This window comes from Ostrea edulis, chromosome 1 (assembly GCF_947568905.1).
Source record: "Ostrea edulis chromosome 1, xbOstEdul1.1, whole genome shotgun sequence".
Lineage (NCBI taxonomy): Eukaryota > Metazoa > Mollusca > Bivalvia > Ostreida > Ostreidae > Ostrea > Ostrea edulis.
The window spans coordinates 56,087,765-56,109,783 of NC_079164.1; the positions used below are offsets into that span (position 1 = coordinate 56,087,765).

The 22,019-nt window shown below is 34.0% G+C and overlaps 1 protein-coding gene and 1 pseudogene across 3 annotated transcripts in view; both read right to left on the reverse strand.

Moving 5' to 3' along the window:
• LOC130051844 (ester hydrolase C11orf54 homolog) overlaps window positions 1-22,019 on the reverse strand; it is a 227,025-nt gene that overhangs the window by 88,511 nt on the left and 116,495 nt on the right. The gene's annotated exons all lie outside the window — the stretch shown is intronic.
• On the reverse strand, window positions 7,221-19,456 carry LOC130051835 (uncharacterized; annotated as a pseudogene).

Consider the following 22,019-nt stretch of genomic DNA (forward strand, 5'->3'; position numbering starts at 1 on the left):
CGGGATTCAGAGGCCATTGTCAATTCCCTTACAGAAATGAGATGTACCCGAAAGGTACCCAAAATGTATCCGTAAGGTACCCGAAGAAACTTTTTTCTTGAAAAATGTACCCAAAAGTACCCGCAAAAAACTTAAGTCATTTTTCAACGGTACCCAGAATGTACCCGACTATTGTAAAAAGTACCCGAAATGTACCCAGATTAAAAATTGAAATGTTAAAATGTACCTGAAATGTACGCAACAGAAAAATACCAATGTTCAAATGTACCCGAATTGTACCCAGGGTATCAATTAAAGAAGTTAAAATGTATTCGTTATGTGCCCACTTTAAAGTTACCAAGTTGAAATGTACCCGAATTGTACCCAACAAAAAATATTAATGTTGAAATGTATACCAGAAATGTACCTTGGGTAAATTAAAAAGTTAAAATATAAAAACTTTAAATGTGACTATTGAAAATGTACCCGAAATGTACCCATTTAAATAAACCTTGTAATTGTACCAGCATTATGTACCCAACTTCAGTCTGACATGGCTTTTTTTTAATGTATGTATGTTGTAGACATTTTTTGTTTTAAATATATATATATATATGAAATAGTGCAAATCCTGTTGATCTTAATGAAGCTTAATTTATCTATAATTTTTTTTTTCTTCTGCCATAATGCTACATGATTGTATATTAATCTGCAGCAATTTCATAAGAAAAAATTATGTGACAGTCACTGAATTTAATTTTCAATTAATTCTATATATATATATATATATATATATATATATATATATATATAAAGCACTGAAGAACCAACAACATTCAGTATCCAAAACTGTCTGATCTATATTAAATAGATACAATGGTCAGGGAAAATAATTATATAAAGCACTAGAATGACCAACGACATGAACAATCGGAATTGTCAAATTTTCGGGACAACCTGTCCCTTCGTCAGGACGTGAAAGGATTACATTATGGAGAAAACACAAATATAATTAACAATAAGCACCAAAGCTATACTACAAAACTAGCTAAACACTTTTCCAGCGGATTACATGTTGCAGGCTCTGTTATTAACTCAAAAAAGAATAAGAATCAGAGCGTGAACTCATCATGTCTGGTCACTGTGGTATCAGTCGATAAAGTGTGAAATTCATTAATGAACGAACTAACTTGGCCGATCAAAAGGTGAAACGATTAATTCGTACATCGTGGTATTCTCCCCTAGATCAAAGTATTGAAAATCTAAATTTCAGATAATAGTAAGTGAAATTGGCGTAATGTCTAAACTATTGTTTACTTGTAAGAAACTAAAAATGGAACTTGTTGATGAGTGCCAACGAAAGGATTACATATATATAGGTGTGCACTCCGAGTTCCCGCGCATAGTCAGCATGCAGACGCCATATATATACATGTATATATATATATATATACATTGTATATATATATATATACACACACACACACACACACACACACATATATATATATATATTTGTAAACAATCTGTTTATATCATAATACATACATATATAGATCTATCTGTGTTTGATTTTTTTTAAGGGGGGGGGGGTTTGTTGTGGGGTTTTTTTTTTTAAATATTGATATACACTGTATGTCAAAAGATGTCCCAGCAGAAGGAAATTATTGAAGATCATCATATTATTTTTATAAACTAGTTAACTTATTAATTAATTAACCAATAAATCCAGAGCGGGTCTTCACAGTACTTGGCTCTATCAACCGTAAATTAAATTGAGATCGGGTTCCTGATAAAAAGCATCCGGTGTGCACTCCGAGTTCCCGCGCATAGTCAGCATGCAGACGCCATGTTTATGATGTTGTGACGGTATCAGGAGAACTCGTACCCAGGAGAACCCGTACCCAGGAGAACTCGTACCCAGAAATTTGAGTACGAGTTCTCCTAGAGAAGTCGTACCCATCAATATCTGGGTACGAGTTCTCCTGGAGAAAAACTTTGTCATTTTAACAAATAGAAATGTGGGTACGAGTTCTTCTAGAGTAAAACTTGTCAATTCTATCATAAAAATCTGGGTACGAGTTCTCCCAGAGAAAAACTTTGTCATTTCTGTTATAAAAATCTGGGTACGAGTTCTCCCGGAGAAAAAAAATTATGAAAATCTAGTTACGGAGAAAAAAAAATTAAGCACTTTATTAAATGGATTCTCCTGGAGAAAAGCTATGTCTTTTTTGTCCTAGAAATTCTGGTAAGAGTTCTCCTGGAGAAAAAGCTTGTCATTATATAGTAATCAAAATTTTGATACGAGTTTATCTCATTAAGAATTGTACCATTTTGGGTATTGGAATCCGAGTACAATTTCTCCTTGAAAAAATCGAGGATTTCATACATTATACATAATTTACTATGAATATCCCTTTCAATTGAATAAAAAAAGTAAATACAATTATCATACTTGTTTTGTTTTTTCATTTGAATTGCTGTTTGGACTTAGACGATAATTAGTATAATTATTGCAATTAAACACCCAATTTTAAACCTGCGATATTGTATTTTATAGCGTACCTCTATTATCCGGCACATGGAGGAAAACTCGTACCCAGATTTATATGAAAAAATGACGAAGTTTTTCACCAGGAGAACTCGTACCCAGATTTTTATGACAGAACTCGTACCCAGATTTCTCCGATAAAATGACAAAGTTTTTTCTCCGAGAGAACTCGTACCCAGATTTTTATATTGCAATTGACAAGTTTTTTCTTTAGGAGAACTCGTACCCACATTTCTATTTGATAAAATGACAAAGTTTTTCTCCAGGAGAACTCGTACCCAGATATTGATGGGTACAACTTCTCTTGGAGAACTCGTACCCGGGTACGACTTCTCCAGGAGAACTCGTACCCAAATTTCTGGGTACGAGTTCTGCGTACGGGTTCTCCTGGGTACGAGTTCTCCAGAAGTCGTTGTGACCTACCGTAAACATTATGAACAGACAAAGAATAGCCTTCAACAGGGACTCGAGGCAGTTCGTGGTGTTATCCTGAAGAGACTCCCAACCATTAAGTAAGTGATTTACACACTAGTGTATCTTGTAGATTCTTTGACTTCATGTCAGTCATGATCACTGATAATCCGAAATTCCTCCGATTCTTATCCCTTTCACATTTGTGTTTGATGATCTTCACTGCGCATGCCATACAAGGAAAGCAAGGGTAACAGTCAGAGGTATCTTGAATTATGTAACTCGTGTGTCTTTTGTAAAGTAGGACAATGAAATTCGCTAGTCTAAATGCGTCTATTGTCGAACACCGAGACGATTTTATTTTCTACCCGGCACTTGTCATAACCCGCGATTTGCATCAACTAAATATCTACTCGCTAGACACAGTAATGCTATTTCATTTGTAACACCTCATAGTTTAACCACTCTTATTATGTACAAAGCAGGTCAAACTGAAATAACTTAACGTCGGCATTATGGTTAAAATAAGCTCGATCCGTTCCTTTATTTTTATGTTGTCGCAATACGAGGAGCGGATCGACGAGCTGATTTTTAATCAGATTGGTCCGAAAGAACAGTAAGAGTTATCAATTGACAAGTAAAAATTTAAGTTGATAGCACAAGTGACCAGTGATTAGAAATATTTATTTATGGTCCTGTAATTTGGTTATAGGAAGGCCGAGTTGTTACGATTGGCATTAGCGATATTTCAAAGAATGATAACTCTAGCAAAATTCTAATCTGAGGAGCTTTCACCGAAGTTTTTCTCCCTTTAATTCTCGTATCCCCCTCCCTCCCCCATATAATACTTGATTGAATTATTCTTTGTTAATTTTGTTCACTGTTTTATGAGAACTATAATTCTTTGATTAAGAGATAAATAGTTGTCAAAAATTTTATCCGAGTTAATAATATTAAATACGTAAAATGTCTTGTTTCCTCTATTCATTGTTTCTTCTAACAATGAATGAAAAAGCATAAATATTCGTATTATTTTTATTTCATTTAATGTTTTCAATATATACAGGCTTTCAAGCGGGTCCTTATTTTTCTACAGCAGCCCTTATTTTCCTTATTTGAGCTTTAGAATCCTAAAAAATCCCTAATTCTTTGTTGAAATTCCTACATTTTCAAATTTTGAAAGTTTAAATAAATTTTACATAAAGTAAGTGTTGGAATTTATTAAATTTAGTCTTAGTATACTTTCAAAAATGAATATGTTGATTAAATGTACATTTCAGAAGACATCTTGATGGTTATCAGCTATATTTAGCATTGATTGTGAGCCATGGGAGTCCACCTGAATTATATCATGGTTTGTGCTGAATGCCGAATATGGCTGTTGATGACCACTGATATGATCTTCTGAGTGGGTAATTAATTTTTGTATTATTGCTCTTGCAAATGGTGAGTAAAACATTTTTTCTTTCCTGTTGATTTGTAAATTTTTGTCTAAAAAGCCCTTAAAAATCCTTAAAAAGGCCCTTATTTTTGGATAATTTTGCCCTAAAAATGACCCTTATATTTTGCAAAATGTCACTTGAAAGCCTGTATATAACATAAAGTTCTGAGAAAAAAAAAACATAAAGAAAGCAAACAATTATTTCCTTCAGTAACTAGCATAAAGGATGCTAAAAAAAAAAAAAAAACACCAAAAAAAAAAAAAAAATCCACCCCAGCAAATAGCCACTATTGAATGGCATAAAATAACAACAACAACAAATTAGTACAATACATATGCACGTACTTATGAAACTTATGGTGCAATGAAATTTTCATTGGTAAGATTTCGGGTGTGGTTTTAGTGAGAATGCCCAACAGTAGACACGTGTGTGGCACGTGCGCCCTAAAACCAACAAGCTACCGTTAAATTGTCAATTCGATTACGTACGAGGGAAGCTATAACCGCACACGGCATAATCATGTTATTCCATCCGCGTACTTAACAATATTGTTATCATGGTTTATGAATAAAGACATAAAATTATTGATCGTCGGCATACGGACTAAATAGTTACTAATACTTTTATATCTTTTACTATTTATTCCGTTTTTAAAAGCAGAAACCATTCCGTCACATTTACGGAATAAATGCTATCGTAAAGTCCGCGGATCCAATAACATGATTGTGCCGGTAATATTGTGATCTGGTTTTGTCCCCATTACTTAGCGCACAGATATATTAACTTAGTGATGTTCCGGTACCCGAAGACCCCACTTTAGATCCGCGTATGATTTAGATATGCAATGTGTTTTGCACACGCCAATAAATGTTACGTCAACGGCGGGGAGGATGGGCAGAGTGTAAAGGTCTCCGTGTGCATGCGTGAAAATCCTGCTCTACTACTTGAACGCCTATTCCACGTTTTGATGATGTAAATATTGACCAATCTTTCAATAGGACCACGACATAGAACACGTATCCCAGTATATTACCACATTAGATTCCACAAAGAATTATTACAGGAATGTAGCAACAGGAGAACTTGGCTCCACTTTATTTTGAGAATGTAGTTTTTCCATAATTTTAACATGCGAAGTTTGATCCCCCTTATGGTAGTACGGAATAATTGTGGAAATGAAAGAAAACCTTGAAATCCATGTCCTGATGAATCAACCGTTTTACAAAACGTAAACATTTACTGTTTGAAAAATATTTCAATCATGTGCATGTATACAAAATTAACAAGTCACGAATGTACGTATATGACAGAAAATAATGTTTATTTATCCATGTATTACACCAAGTGATGTATCATACAGGCTGAAAGAATCGGGGGGGGGGGGCTGTCTTTCTTAACAAAGTATATTTTTGTAGTAAAGATATATTTGGTGACTCTCCTGGACCACTTCTTAAAAAGTAACAGTGAATAGTAAGAATGCAATTTCGAAGTAGTAGAAGTTGTGAAATGAATTCATGTATACAAGGGAGCACCTCTCCACCCCACCCTGGAATGAAGAACTGGAAGTAAGGGAAAACGTAAAGTTTAATCAATATTATATTTAATAAAATAGTTCGTGTTATACTGTACAGAAAATCATTCTCTTCAAAGTCACCACTATAGCTATTCAACTATTAAAGCTTCAGGGGTACATGTGTATTTTTCTTTGCCCCTTTTCTTACATTATTCAATTGAAGCTTTGTATTTCAAATAACTGAATACTAGTAAATACATGTATTACAGTTTTTTAATAATAATAAAAAAAATTAATTTTATATGCTATTCAATAATTCAATAGTCACTAATTGCTGGGAATTTTTTTTCTCTGCATTCTTTATGCCATTCAATAGTCGCTAGTTACTGAAGGAAATAATTGTTTGCTTTTTAATTTCTCTCTCTCTCAATTTTTATGCCATTCAATAATCGCTTGTTACTGTAGCAAATGACTGTTTGCCTTACCGAAATTTGCCTTAATATGCTTTTCTTATGTTGTTTTCATAGTTCATTTATGTTACATATATATATTGAAAACATTAAATGAAATAAAAATAATACGAATATTTATGCTTTTTCATTCATTGTTAGAAGAAACAATGAATAGAGGAAACAAGACATTTTATGTATTTGAGGTTATTAACTCGGATAAAATTTTTGAAAACTATTGATGGGGAATACGAGAATTATAGGGAGAAAAACTTCGGTGAAGAAGAGGTTGCAAGATTTTGCTAGAGTTATCGTTCTTTGAAATATCGCTAATGCGAGAATTGAACACAATTTTCTATATTTACAACCACAGTTTGGCATTTTCTTATCAAATTTGAACATATTTAAACTAAATATGCTCTAATTTATGCGTTGGAAGGGGCATTTCGGTAGTTTTATGGGGCATTTCGGTAATTTCTGGGGGCATTTCGGTAAATCACGGGCATTTCGGTAATTCGAGGTACCGCTTTGATTATTTACAATTTCATTTCTCTTTCAGAATTTAATTCATGATAGATAGAGAATTTAAATGGTGTGACCACTTACTAGGCTGGTTTCAATATGCCATTCTGAGAATTACACTATGCAGACCTGGATCAATGTTTATATAGTTCCAAAATGAGTTTACTCTGAATGACACTTCAGTTCATGCACATTTTAGGTAAGTCCAATGAGACTGCTAGGTCTATATGTATTGTGGATGGGAATTTCATGACCCTGATGTGCCTTAAATTTGTCTGACAGCCAGTCAAATTGGGATGAATTTAATTCCACTATCAGTTTCAAATCACTATAAAAATAAATTGACAAAGTGCAATGAAATAAATATTTAATATATATGTCTAATAAAATCATTTGACTGTCTTCTCTATATTTGTCATTTCACCGATTAAACCTCGATCGGTGTGCTGCGACAATGTCACATTTTTCAGCACGTGGACCATCTTCGGCAAGAGGAACAGGTCGTTCTCGTCCCTCAATTTCCATCCTCTGACGTGCCTCGGTAAAAGAAGTGTTCACTTCCCTCCTCAGTATTAAATCTTCAAACAGGTCATCAATATAATCTGAAATGGAATGATATTTATGTATTTTTAACATTGAAAAAATCATAACAAATTTTAGGATATATTTTCAGGCTATACAATACAACAACAAAAATGTGATACTAGTTCCAAAAATCATAACTTGGTCTGTTAGAAAAACCCAACAATAAAGTATCAACAAAAATAAAATTTTATTATGTGTCCCTTGCCTTGCTGCCATTGATATACTTACTGAATGTCTGTTTGACTTTCACTTCCTTTGCCACACCTTCACCTTTTCTACCCTTTGGAAAGGACACAATGTTGATGGGCTCTCCTGTCTTGTTGGTAGCCTGTTGCCTATTGGCATTCTCATTGAAATGGAGAGCTGCAAGTTGTAATCTGAATAAAAATTACACCAATTGTTCATTTCACTTTCTATCAAGGTTTTCAATATTTATTGAAAAAAATAACTTTCTTAAAGGTGAAAATAAAAATGTAATCTACTATTGTTCATTAGTGTATATATTCTGAGAAGTATTTCACAATAACTAAAAATGTTCCTTAAGGCTACAGCTGAACTACTTGAATAGTATATTATAAAAGTATATTGTACAGTTCTTTACAATTATAATGAACAAGTGGAAATGATTGGAATTAATTGGTTAAACATACCGTGCCTCCATCTGAGCATGGAAGTAGTGCACAAATTTTGGTGCAAAGTGACACAACACTTTATGAAAAGCTTCCAGCCCAAATGTCTGTTCAGCTGGTGACAACTTCCTTATGTCTGTCACAAGAAGCCTCCCTTTTACGATCTTTTCTAACTCATCATACGATCTGGAACCTATGAAAAAACATCACATATTTGAGAATGGTACCACATATTTTGGAAATTGTAAGCAATACACTTCAATAAAATTTCATATTTAGTAATTTTCATTGTAGAAGAAAATTGAATTCTCTAATTCATATACAAACAGGTATGGTACAACTGAAAGCAAATTAAAAAAAATCAACAATATCTAAATGTGATCAAACTATATGTATATAAAATTACGACAAAATACCTCTTTTTACCCACATTCTGTCTTCGATTTCTCCATGTTCACATTTGGGAAATCTTTGCCCGTGTCCTTCATGAATGTTGCAAACATGATTTAGTATTGAAATCCACTTTTCATATACCAGTTCGCCGTCTCCATCACTGCTCATAGCACACCAGTAAGTATGGTTGCTGATGGACCGTGCCCACTGGCCAACATTCTGACAGTTCTTTTTCTTCCTGACAGCTTCTAATTTCTTGAAAATTCCTTTAAAAAGATTTTAAAATTTCAATGTCATACAAAAAACTTTTTTTAACATCAATTTTTTACAATGCAATTCTCAGAAGAAAAAAATGTGTTATTAATATGCTACAGCTGTATATACAATGTATGTATCCTTAACTTTCTGTAAACAAATTCTGTATCTTATAATCCTTTATACCAAAAAACCAAATAAATTTGTAATATTACCTTTTGCTACATGTCAACAATCAAACCAGTGGATGATGTTTGGGTATGTCTCTCTCATGTATTTCTTTATTTGGCTGTGTCTGTCTGTGACCAGGTGTGATATATCTAAGTCTTCTTCTTCTATCCTGTTTAATCCTCTTTTGAGTCCTTCCAACTCCATGGCATATGAATTCTTTACTTCATTTTTCTGACAATGAAATACAATAAAATGATCACTTAAATGTAGATTTAAAAGTGCCCTTTGTTGTTAAAATGATCACTTCAGATTTAAAAGTGGTCTTTGTCGTTTATGATTCATGTACATCTACGCATTATAATAAACCATGTTTTTTTTAATATATTAAAGTCTGCTTTGTACATGTAAGTACATGTACTTCAAGTTACTGTTTTCACAAATTATACTGAAACAAAGAGCTCATTTATAGAATCTTAAAAAGATGTGATTATAAATTACCTGCACAAGCTGTGTATCCAGAATCTTGTTAGTCTTCAAGTCCATCAATGTGTAGGACAAATAGTTAGCTGTGTGTCCTGGTGAACAGCAGCGTCCATCACTACCAAGTCTTAATGGCTCACCAGTAAATCTTGCATTACCAAAAAGAGATGCTTGTTGAATCCCCCATACATCATTAATAGTCGGCACCCGATATAATGTCTGTATGTTCATGTATGTTGCAATGCTGAACATTTGAATGGATTCATGGTTACAAATAGTAATGAATTTGTTTGCACTACCTCCAGAAAATAATACAGCCCCTGCAATAATAAGATTGCCTAAAGGCAATGAATTTGACGTTGGTTGGCTTTCCCACTTACGTGACTGACAACATTTCTCACATATACTGTTCACTTGAAGATAACTCCCTATAATGTTTTTGTGAAGCTTGCAGTTTAAACCACATTCAGTGCAGGTCTGTAGCAAGGTGTCTAAGCAAAACTCATATACAATAAATTTCCTCTCCTTAGCTGGATTGGTGTCTCTATCTTGCTCTGTTGGTGAATGCTCAAAATCAAGAAGGTCCTCATTCTCTGGGTTCCAGTCTGGGTCGTCATTGAAATCGTCCTCAACTGACATGAAACTGGTATCCAGTTGCTCTTCCATGCGGCTCTCTTCTGTCTGCGTGGCCCGTGTTACCATGCGTTTCACTGGAGGTGGTGTCAATGGAGGGAGCTCAATACTGGCTTGGACCTTTGCATGTCGCCTTTTCTGAAAACAAATTAAAGTACATGTGTATTATACAATTTAGTTTTTGTTTTCAAAAATGCTATAAGCACATTGGTCACAAGTAATTTGTAAGTTTATATTTGAAGAAGAAAGAATACCAAATTCCAGTAACTTTTTCAATACACAAGTGCAGTACAAATAAATCCTATAAATGAACTTACCCAAAATAAATTCTGTTGAAATTTTTTTAAATGGTGGGAGGGAGTTGAAGAGATAAAATCATTACAATATTTATTTGTTATCATTGCTTGTCATACTCCCGATAACATGTATGTATGCGTATGAATGTGTGCATATATTAATAGCAAGGAGTCAAGTAATATCCTAGTTGAAGGCCTTAGGGAGACTTCTATAAATTACTAATTTTTTCTTGTCGATAGAGTGCCATCTCTCTGTCAATTTACCCCATATCTTTTCACTTTCATACTTAAAAAAGATAATGTGAAAGACTTCTGAACTTACTACTAATTCATAGGTGGTCTGAATCATCTTCTCAAAACAACCCTGATTTTCCTGGTTTGTATTTTCATCATCAGGGACATGCACTTCACCAGTCGACTGTTCAAGTGCAGGTTCAGGGATCACTGGTTCTGGTTCACACACAGGCTCATCTGTGTTTAAAACCTCATTCAAAGTCTACAAAAGATATAATAAGAAATTAAGTCATGAAATCATGAACAATTTCATTTTCTGGAAAGGGGAAGGTAGGCTGGGTTTTGTACAAAAATGTACCTTGGTCAGATTATTTTTTCACAGCTTTGTGGGTAAAAACATTTCTGCGGGAAATTTTATTTATATTTCTAATATGGATTAGCCAAATTATTCTTTTCAATAAAATTGTTGGCAAGAAACCCCCCCCCCCGGCCTTTTTAAAAAAAACTTTCATTACATAACAGGTACTGTGTACAGGGGTTTGCTACAATTGTGTCTTAGTAATGTTAAAAAGATAATAATTGGTATGCATATTTCTTATTTACCTCAATGCGTTTCCTTTTTTCCAAAGCTTTCGACTTCCTTTGTGGTGTTGGTATGTCGGGATCAGCTGTTGCCACTCGCTTCCCATGTTTTGATTTTGACTTCGGGTCAGTATGGTCAAAAATTGTTGGTATAGCTCCAGTGATCAACATCTTTGTTTTTGCTTTAAAGCCGACTGCTGCAGCAACGTCATGATCAACTGCAAACTGGCTCTTCTCGAAGTGACTTTCACATATTTTTGAGTACTGGCTCGGCTCGAACCCGTCTCTTTTCATCTTTAACGTCCATTCCCTCCTCAATTTTGGTTCATTCGGAAATAAATACATACTTATTCCCTGTCCAGACTTGACTGTACAATTTAGAGCGGCACACTGCACCATTTTGATGATTTATTCACACTTATTTTCGCTTTCGTCTCTCTTACTTTGTTATTGTCTCTGATGACGCGTTTTGCAATGGAGATAACCACAACGAAACAAACATTGTCGGTCACACAGGTAAACATTTAAATGCCTGGTATAGGCGTACGACAGTGAAATTTAATAAATAACAAGAGGCCCATGGGCCACATCGCTCACCTGAGTCACCTTGACCCATATCTGAAGACTTTCCATATATAATTGCATGTAAAACCTTAGTCCCTATTATGGTCCAAACTACCCTTTGCAAACTTGAATCTACACTATGTCAAAAAGCTTTCATGTAAATGTCAACTTCTTTGGCCCAATAGTTCTTGAGAAGAAGATTTTTAAAGATTTTTCCTATATTTGTATGTAAAACATTGACCCCCCCCCCACTTGTGGCCCCATCCTACCCCCCGGGGGCCATGATTTGAACAAAATTGAATCTGCACTATGTCAGAAAGTTTACTTGTAAATATCAGCTTATCTCACTCAGTGGTTATTGAGAAAAAGATTTTAACTATATATTTGTATGTAAAACTTTGATCCCCCTTGTGGCCCCATCCTACCCCCGGGGGCCATGATTTGAACAAACTTGGATCTGCACTATGTCAGAAAGTTTTCATGTAAAAATCAGCTTTTCTGGCTCAATGGTTCTTGAGAAGAAGATTTTTAAAGATTTTTCCTATATATAATTGTATGTAAAACTTTGATCCCCTATTGTGGCTTCATCCAACCCCCGGGGCCCAAGATTTGAACAAACTTGAATCTGCATTAAGTCAGGAAGCTTTCATGAAAATCTCAGCTTTTCTGGCTTAGTGGTTCTTGAGAAGAAGATTTTTAAAGTTTTTCCCTATATATTTGTATGTAAAACTTTGATCCCCCCTTGTGGCCCCATCCTACCCCCGGGGGCCATGATTTGAACAAACTTGAATCTGCACTATGTCAGAACATTTTCATGTAAAAATCAGCTTTTCTGGCTCAGTGGTTCTTGAGAAGAAGATTTTTAAAGCTTTTCCCTATATATTTGTGTGCAAAACTTTGACCCCCCTTGGGGCCCCATCCTATCCCCGGGGACCATGATTTGAACAAACTTGAATCTGCACTATGTCAGAAAGTTTTCATGTAAAAATCAGCTTTTCTGACTCAGTGGTTCTTGAGAAGATTTTTAAAGATTTTTCCTATATATTTGTATGTAAAACTTTGATCCCCTATTGTGGCCCCATCCAACCCCCGGGGCCCATGATTTGAACAAACTTGAATCTGCATTATGTCAGGAAGCTTTCATGTAAATCTCAGCTTTTCTGGCTTAGTGGTTCTTGAGAAGAAGATTTTTAAAGTTTTTCCCTATATATTTGTGTGTAAAACTTTGATCCACCCCTTGGGGCCCCCATCTTATCCCCGGGGGCCATGATTTGAACAAACTTGAATCTGCACTATGTCAGAAAGTTTTCATGTAAAAATCAGCTTTTCTGGCTTAGTGGTTTTTGAGAAGAAGATTTTTAAAGATTTTCCTTATATATTTGTATGTAAAACTTTGATCCCCCCTTGTGGCCCCATCCTACCACCGGGGGCCATGATTTGAACAAACTTGAATCTGAAATATGTCAGGAAGCTTTCAGGTAAATTTCAGCTCTTCTGGCCCAGTGGTTCTTGAGAAGAAGATTTTTAAATGACCCCATCCTATTTTTGCATTTTTGTGATTATCTCCCCTTTGAAAGGGACATGGCCCTTCATTTGAACAAACTTGAAAGCCCTTCACCCAAGGATGCTTTTGGCCAAGTTAGGTTGAAATTGGCCCAGTGGTTCTTGAAAAGAAGTCGAAAATGTGAAAAGTTTACGGACAGACGGACAGACAGACAGACAGACGGACGCCGGACAAAATGTGATCAGAATAGCTCACTTGAACCTTCGGTTCAGGTGAGGTAAAAATTATTATTTTTTCTGAAATAACTTTTACTACTTTGTCAACCAGGACAATCGCCTTTTATTATAAGCGTTAAACATGACCTTTAAATGTTTTTTATTATTATTATTATTATTATTTGCAGGAGAAATAGTATTACGAAGAAAAGAAGCTTTGTCATAATTTTTTTATAGTATGAATTAAATACAATTTCTCATATATTAAGATTCTTCAATTTTTCAGGACACATGGTTGGTAATATTCATGAAAACTAGCAGAAATTCAGTACATTTGATGTGTTAGTCAAGTATACTTTAGGAGAGGCAAGCAAAGTTTGGAAAATGCCCTAAATGGTACCCGAAAGTGCCTTAAATGGTACCCAGAAAATATCTAAAATGGTACTTATGCATTACCCGAAAAGTACCTAAAATGTACCCAGTTTGTACCGAAAACGTACCTAAAATGGCACCGGGTTTGTACCAAAAATTGTACCTATAATGTACTTAAAATGTACCCAGTTTGTACTTAAATTGGTAACCGGATTTTACCAATAATATACCTGAATAGTACCTAAAATAGTACCAGAATTGTACCTAAAATGTACCCGAAGTTTCTGAAATGGTACCCAGATTGTACCTGAAAAGTATCTAAAATGTACCTGAATTGTATCAATAATGTACCCAAAATATACCCTGAAAATGTATCAAAGAAATGTACCCCAAAACTACCCCAACATGCGAACAACAATGTTGACAAAATTGTACCTTAAAGGTACCCCAAAAATTGAAACTTTCAAAGTTGAAATTATAATGTACAAAAAAGGTACCCCAAAAATTAAAACCTTAAAAAGTTGTATGGGAAAGAAAAAGTACCCGCCTGCAGCTAAAAATATTTTTAAAGTGCGGTTCCAAAAAGGGTAGACTTTTGGGTACCCTTTAGGTACATTCCGGGTACCTTTTGGGTATTTCCGGGTACATTTTAGTGTACCGGAAGCGTACCCAAAGTGTGTACCCAAAAATATTGTACCCAGAAGGTACCCTAAGATTGAAACTTGGAAATAATAGAGTACCTAAAAGGTAACCCGAAAATAGCAACTTGGACAGTTGCAGGGGAAAGAACATTGTACCCGAAAAAGTACCCGCCTGCAGCTAGAAAAGGGTAGACTTTCGGGTACCCTTTAGGTACATTCCAGGTACCTTTTGGGTACATTCCGGGTACTTTTAGGTGTACCCAAAGTTTACCCGTAAAGTACCCAAAGTGTACCCACATTGTACCTGAAATGTATCCGAAATGTACCCCAAAGTGTACCCAAAATGTACCTATTTTCTGTAAGGGTGAAGTTTTCGATGAGGACCAAGATTAGTTCCCAAGTCAGCCTCCAGAACATGAAACAGACCTAACTTTTATACATTCATTAATGTGATATATATATATAGATATAATATATATATATATGGGATTCCCTTCATAAGGGATTGTCCAATTTTCAATGTGATAATATGTACAAAGAGTTAGTGATAACTGAAATTAATTATACCAATAATAGTCGCTGTTTATAATCGGTAATGTATAACTTTTTTGTAACTTTTCCATAACGTTTGTCGGGTATAACTTTTTTGTAACTTTTCCATAACTTTTGTAGGGTATAACTTTTTTGTAACTTTTATAACTTTTTTGTAACTTTTCCATAACTTTTGTCGGGTATAACGTTTTTGTAACTTTTTCCATAACTTTTGTTGGGTATAACTTTTTTGTAACTTTTCCATAACTTTTGTCAGATATAACTTTTTTGTAACTTTTCCATAACTTTTGTTGGGTATAACTTTTTTGTAACTAATCCATAACTTAAGTATAATATTTTGATAATTTTTATGAAGTATAACTTTTTTAAGCATAACTTTATTATAACCTTAATCCACTTGTTGTATTCATGTTGAAATAAAAGATGATAACTGATACATGAGTATAACTTTTTTGTACCCGAGTTATAAGTAAAGTAACTGCCGCGGTGGCCGAGAGGTTAGAGCGTTCGCCCCGCATGCGGAAGGCCGGGGTTCGAATCCCGGCCGCGACAGACCTAAGTCGTTAAAACAGGTAGTGACAGTTCCATCACCAAACGCTCGGCATGAGGTGTGAATGTCACGGGTCCTCGGAGATGAGCTTAAAAACGGATGACCCGTGTCACAGCAGGTGTGGCACGCTAAAGAACCCTCACTGCTCAATGGCCATAAGCGCCGAGCATAGGCCTAAATTTGAAGCCCTTCACCGGTCTTGGTGACGTCTCCATATGAGTGAAAAATTCTCGACCGAGACGTTAAGCAAGATTCAATCAATCAATATAAGTAAAGTATAACTATATTTGAAGAAGTGGTTCCAAACTCCGATAACTTGGTCATATCTTTTTTGTAACTTTTCTTAGTTACATAAGTTATAACTTAGTTATAACTTTTTTCGGTATGGGTTACGTTAGGAAACACAATATGTCAATCGAGTAATATCTACAAAATGCAACAACGCTACACTCTTCAAGTATCTGATTACATGTATTCACGTAAGAAAACACAACAACGTTACGTCATACATTCGCGGAGAATTGAGTTAACATACCGTTTTTCTAAAGCCGCACACTTAAGTTTAATTTTATTATTTACGTTAGCAAACACAACATGGATGCACTAGCTCATACACATGCGTAGAAAATTACAATTTTAATTATAACCATTGCGTTATTCTACGACATAACACCTCACACTTCAATGTTGTTGTTTTTTTTAGATTTACGCGAGAGAACACAACAAAGTTACGTTACTAGCTCATACACTCGCGTACCCGTTTATAGGCAATGTGAAATGGAAAAACCATTAACTGAATATCGCTTTTCTAATTTTCTTCATTATTTTCTGAAATACTTCCTGTGTTATCAAGAAAAATAAATGAATAAAAACCCATAATGGTCACTCCTCTATAAAGAAATTATGAAATTCGTTTAATGGAATTCATAATTTTCCTACGTTTCCAGTGTAGCCATATGGAATAAGAGTCATAATGTTACGAATTTCGAATAGTCCGAAAGCAATACAAAATCAGGAGAAATTGGAGATGAATGGAGAATCCCAAGAGTAGAGATTTGGAGGAAATAATATGAAATGGCAATCTTTAAGTCAGTACCTTTCGTATTTTTAGAATTGAACATCACCAAACCTCATACATTGTAGTTATAACTATATATAGTATGTATGGACATATATTTCAATGAAGGAAACAGCAGGTATCGTTAAAAGATGAGGCACTGTGTAACATAGATATATATACCACAAAAAATAGCAGCTTTTTCTTTTTCTCGCTTCAAAATTCAACTTTCATATGGAACTTTACCAAAATTATCAAATATGCTTTCTTAATGGTTTGCTGATATGGAATTTTACAATTCTATGAAAGTGTACTTATTAAAAAGTGTTTAATTATTCAGTTAAAACGTATCTTATTACGTATTATTAATTAGCTAAACACCCATCGCATTGGGTCTATACATCACGCACTTTTACACGTCAATATTACAATAAACCTATACGACACAGTTTCAAAATAAATTCAGTACACCAGATCTGTAAATTAGGAAGGCTTGTTTGATAAAAAGCGGTATTTCACTTAAGATTTATGATTAAATTACATAACGGGGGGGGGGGGGGGGGTGAGATTACAGAAGAGTAGGAGCGGCATCCTCAAAGTAGTTCATCTCTTGACACGTTTCCGGTATACCTGCACTATGTTAGTCTACACACCATACCTGAAACCTGTCCGTGACAATTCAAGCAGAACCTGTTTATCAATTATTACCGAAGCCATCAAAGACAGTTTCTGTTAGTTTACTTTGATATTTGACCTCCGAACTTCCGATATTCATCTTAAAATTATTATTATATTTTTGCAGTATTGCCTATATATATACAGAGAGAACATTTAAAATACAAATTGATAAAGATTTCACTCATTTGGACGATTGTTTTATGAATATTAATATGGGCGGACATATAGTGACCATTCGTTACAAATATAGGCGGACATATTGTGCAGGCGGACATATAGTGACAGTTTGGACAAAAAATTGGGCGGACATTTAGTGTAGGAGGACATATAAGGACTCAACATACAAGTATATCATATATAATGCATAAAACTTATTGCTAATAATATTGATGTGTTTGTGTGATTGTTTTTTTTAAAGCAGTTTCTTACATCAATTTTAACGTACATGTATGTATGATGCATGTTGAAATTAAATATTATTACATTATAGTAATTAGATATTGATTCCAAAGGTTCTTAAAACATTTTTAATTAAAAATAAAATAACAGCAAATCATTATTTATGTTTTCAAGCGAAATGTGGATTCTCTAAAACGTCGAGCACCTGTGATCGCTTCGAAACTTCAACAATTGTTGTAGCAGATTTTCGTTATTAGGAAGTGGGAGCGCGGCGTACTATTATTGTTACGTACGGGTTCCTTAAAAAATGAATTAAAACATTATAATTTAATTCAAAGTTAGAAAATATAATATTTCATTATTTATAATAGAAAGTTCAATTATTTTTTATCTTTAACTTTTTTTTAATAAAGTGCACCGCCACGGCACATGATACGCCCGTCACATATTGTTAACAGTATAGATTGTACCCATTAAAACATTTTTTTTTATATCACCTTAATTAAATGTCACAGTGACCTTAAAGTAGGATGCGACACACCTTCTACCTAAGATGCATTAGTTGACCAATTTTGGTGATTCTAGGTCTAATAGTTTTCAAGTTATGAGCCGAACAAGTTTTTGCCATATATGGCCATATCTTCTTAATGAAAAGTCACAGTGACCTCATTTTAATGTGCGACACACCTTCTACCCAAGATGTATCTACAGACAAAGTTTGATGATTCTAGGCCTTGTAGTATTTAAGTTACGGGTCGGACACGAAAAAGCTAACAGACGGACAGACGGACGGACATGAACGCCATACCATAATACGTCCCGTCTTAAGACGGGCGTATAAAAACTATACCCGTTTAATACTACTGGGTTTTTTATGGCAAAGTCGTTGTGCCGACAAAAAATAGTCACGTCTTTTCCCTCATACCTTCCTTCGAAAATTGAAAAATAAACAGTCTAAATCCTCACTACTAACAGCAAATACACCCTTAAACAGCACGAAACACCCTAATGTAGTATTATTTACAAGCCGTTAATATGATAATTGGTTTTTTGTCAATTAAATCTAATCTGTTTATGAAATAGCCAAAAATTGTTTTCAAATCTTCTCGCTCGACGTCGCAATTGACGTCACAGATAATGGCGCGTAAAATATCGAAGAAAATATGCATATCGCAAGATTTGAATTTCATCACTTTCAAACTCGGAAACTACGCAAACTGTTTCATTTAAAACACATGTAAAGTAGTTTTAGGCATGAAATGAATTAATTTTGCTGAAAAAATTAAAAAAGTTTAGAAACATCCCTTACAGAAATGAGATCTACCCGAAAGGTAACCAAAATGTATCCGTAAGGTACAAGAAGAAACTTTTACCTTGAAAAATGTACCCAAAAAGTACCCGCAAAAAACTTAGCCATTTTTCAACGGTACCCGGAACATGCCCGACGATTGTAAAAAGTACCTAAAATGTACCCAGATTAAAAAATTGAAAAGTTAAAATGTACCCAACAGAAAAATATCAATGTTCAAATGTACCCGAATTGTACCCAGGGTATCAATTAAGGAAGTTAAAATGTATTCGTTATGTACCCACTTTAAAGTTACTAAGTTGAAATGTACCCGAAATGTACACAACAAAAAATGTTAATGTTGAAATGTATACCAGAAATGTGCCCTAGGTAAATTAAAAAGTTAAATTGTATCCGTAATGTACCAACTTTAAATGTGACTATTGAAAATGTACCCGAAATGTACCCATTTAAATCAACCTTGTAATTTCACAACAGATACAAATAATATGAAAATAAAATATGTAAAAATGTACGCAAATTCTAATCAACAAAAATAAAACGAAGTTCTGATATACTCGGAAAGTACCCATTGGAAAATTACTTAAACAATTTCATAACTGATTTTGAAATAAGAAAGTTTTTATAGTCAATTGTACTAGCATTATGTACCCAACTTCAATCTGGCATGTTGTTTTTTTTATTGATGTATGTATGTTGTAGGCATTTTTTGTTTAAAATATATATATATATATATATATATATATATATATATATATATATATATATATGTAATAGTGCAAATCCTGTTGATGTTAATGAATTTTAATTTATCTATAAAAAGTTTTTTTGTTCTGCCATTAAGGTAGCTCTAGTATTCAAGAAAATCTGAAGAATTACATGAAGGGATCCATCCCTAAACCTCTAAATGGAAAGCTATTTTCCATCTTAAAACACATAACAATTAAAAACAAATAATTGAAGAGACATAGTAGTAAGATAGTCTTTTGAACTTGATAATGCTACATGATTGTTATTCTGAAGCAATTTCATAAGAAAACATTATGTGACAGTCACTGAATTTAGTTTTCAATTAATTCTATATATATATATATATATATATATATATATATATATATATATGGTTAACAAACTGTATATATCATAACATATATATATATATATATTAAACATTATATATATATATAATATATATATATATATATATATATATATATGTATATATATATATATATATATATATATATATATATATATATATATATATATATATCTGTGTTTGATTTTTTTTGGGGGGTGGGTGGGTGTTTTTGTTGTTGGTTTTTTTTTAATATTGATATACACTGAATGTCAAAAGATGTCCCTGCAGAATGAAATTATTGAAGATCATCATATTATTTTCATAAACTAGTTAACTTATTAATTAATTAACCAATCAATCCGGAGCGGGTCTTCACAATACTTGGCTCTATCAACCGTAAATATTGAGATCGGGTTCCTGATAAAAAGCATCGGGTGTGCACTCCGAGTTTCCGCGCATATTCAGCATGCAGATGCCATGTTTATGATGTTGTGGCCTACCGTAAACATTATGAACAGACAAAGAATAGCCTTCAACAGGGACTCGAGGGAGTTCGTGGTGTTATCCTGAAGGTATCACACCGGTAATTATTTTCACTATATATTACTATAGAGGGGAAAAAATCATTTAAAATCAGTTTACAAAATTGATGCCGAATAACGCAGTCAGACACGTTCTATGTTACCCGAGATGGCATTTTCGAAAATGAATTACCCGCAAACAAGACTACCCTCAAATCCACGTGTTTTTCACATGTGTGTAAACAGCCAGACTGCACCTCCGGAAGTAGCCTCAGCCTTTATATACACTTGGTTATTTCTACAAATTATACAAAATTTCCTAATCAGGGGTACAAAAATTAAGAGAAAAGAAGAAGAGGAAATGAGAAAAATCGCGCAAGGAAAAAAATATATTCTATTTTCGGTATTAAAATGGAATCTGCATCTGGTCAATTTGGTATCCTAGTAGAGCCCATTAATTACGCTTAACAGATTAAACCAAGTTGATACTCACGGGTGATTAGTGCTTCAGATAATGGCCCCCTAATCTGTCAGGGGTTGTGCATATTTAGCCTTTCTTCAAAGCAGGGGTAACACATTAAGAAGACTAAATACTGGTTAAAACAAATAAATAAGACTAAAGTCTGACTGGATAATATGACGTTTTTAAACGTGTACACAAATCATACAGAAATCATACATGTAACTGTTCATTACAAAAAAATTAAGCTAAAACATTTCCTAAATTTTGGTTCTAAAGAAGATGTAGGTCAAATATCAAGTGCGCTAGGTTTAGTGACGTTTAATTGCAAGTGTTCAAAATGCTCAAAACAGTAAAAATATCTAGTGACAAACTTAATATGCAGGACAGAAATTGTTGGTCAATGCTTTAGACGCCGGCAATAGAATTAAGGCCTACGCCGTCAGAGCCTTGATATCCTGCTACGGAGGGGACTGTCGTAAATCGTGCCAGAAATATTACTTCGCGTGTTGGGCCCTTAAAACGAATAATTTGAAATCTTCTGTGTTAAGGAGACATTTTGATGTTCATATGAGTGACCTTGACGGGCATTTCCCATGAATTATCTGAATTTCTCTTTAGGATTAAATAAAATTTCTAAACTCTACGCAGAAATACGAAATCTCTTAATTGGGTTAATTTACAATAAGGACATTGAATCAAGAAGTCATATAGTTATGTATGATGCTTATGAATGTCAAGGAAAGTCCATCTAACAGTTGCGCAAGGCAGGAGGAGGAGGGGGGGGGGTATTGTGCAATATGCGTATTGTAAAATCGATGTGAAATTTTGACACGTCTTTTGGATGTTTTAAGTGTTAAAACCGCCGGTGTACGCTATGTAGATGGGTGTTTATACAAATATTTAAGATTTTCTAGTGTATAAGGCAAAAAATACGTTGTTGATACGTATTTAGATGTAATTGAAATTTCACATTGTGTATTGTGTCATG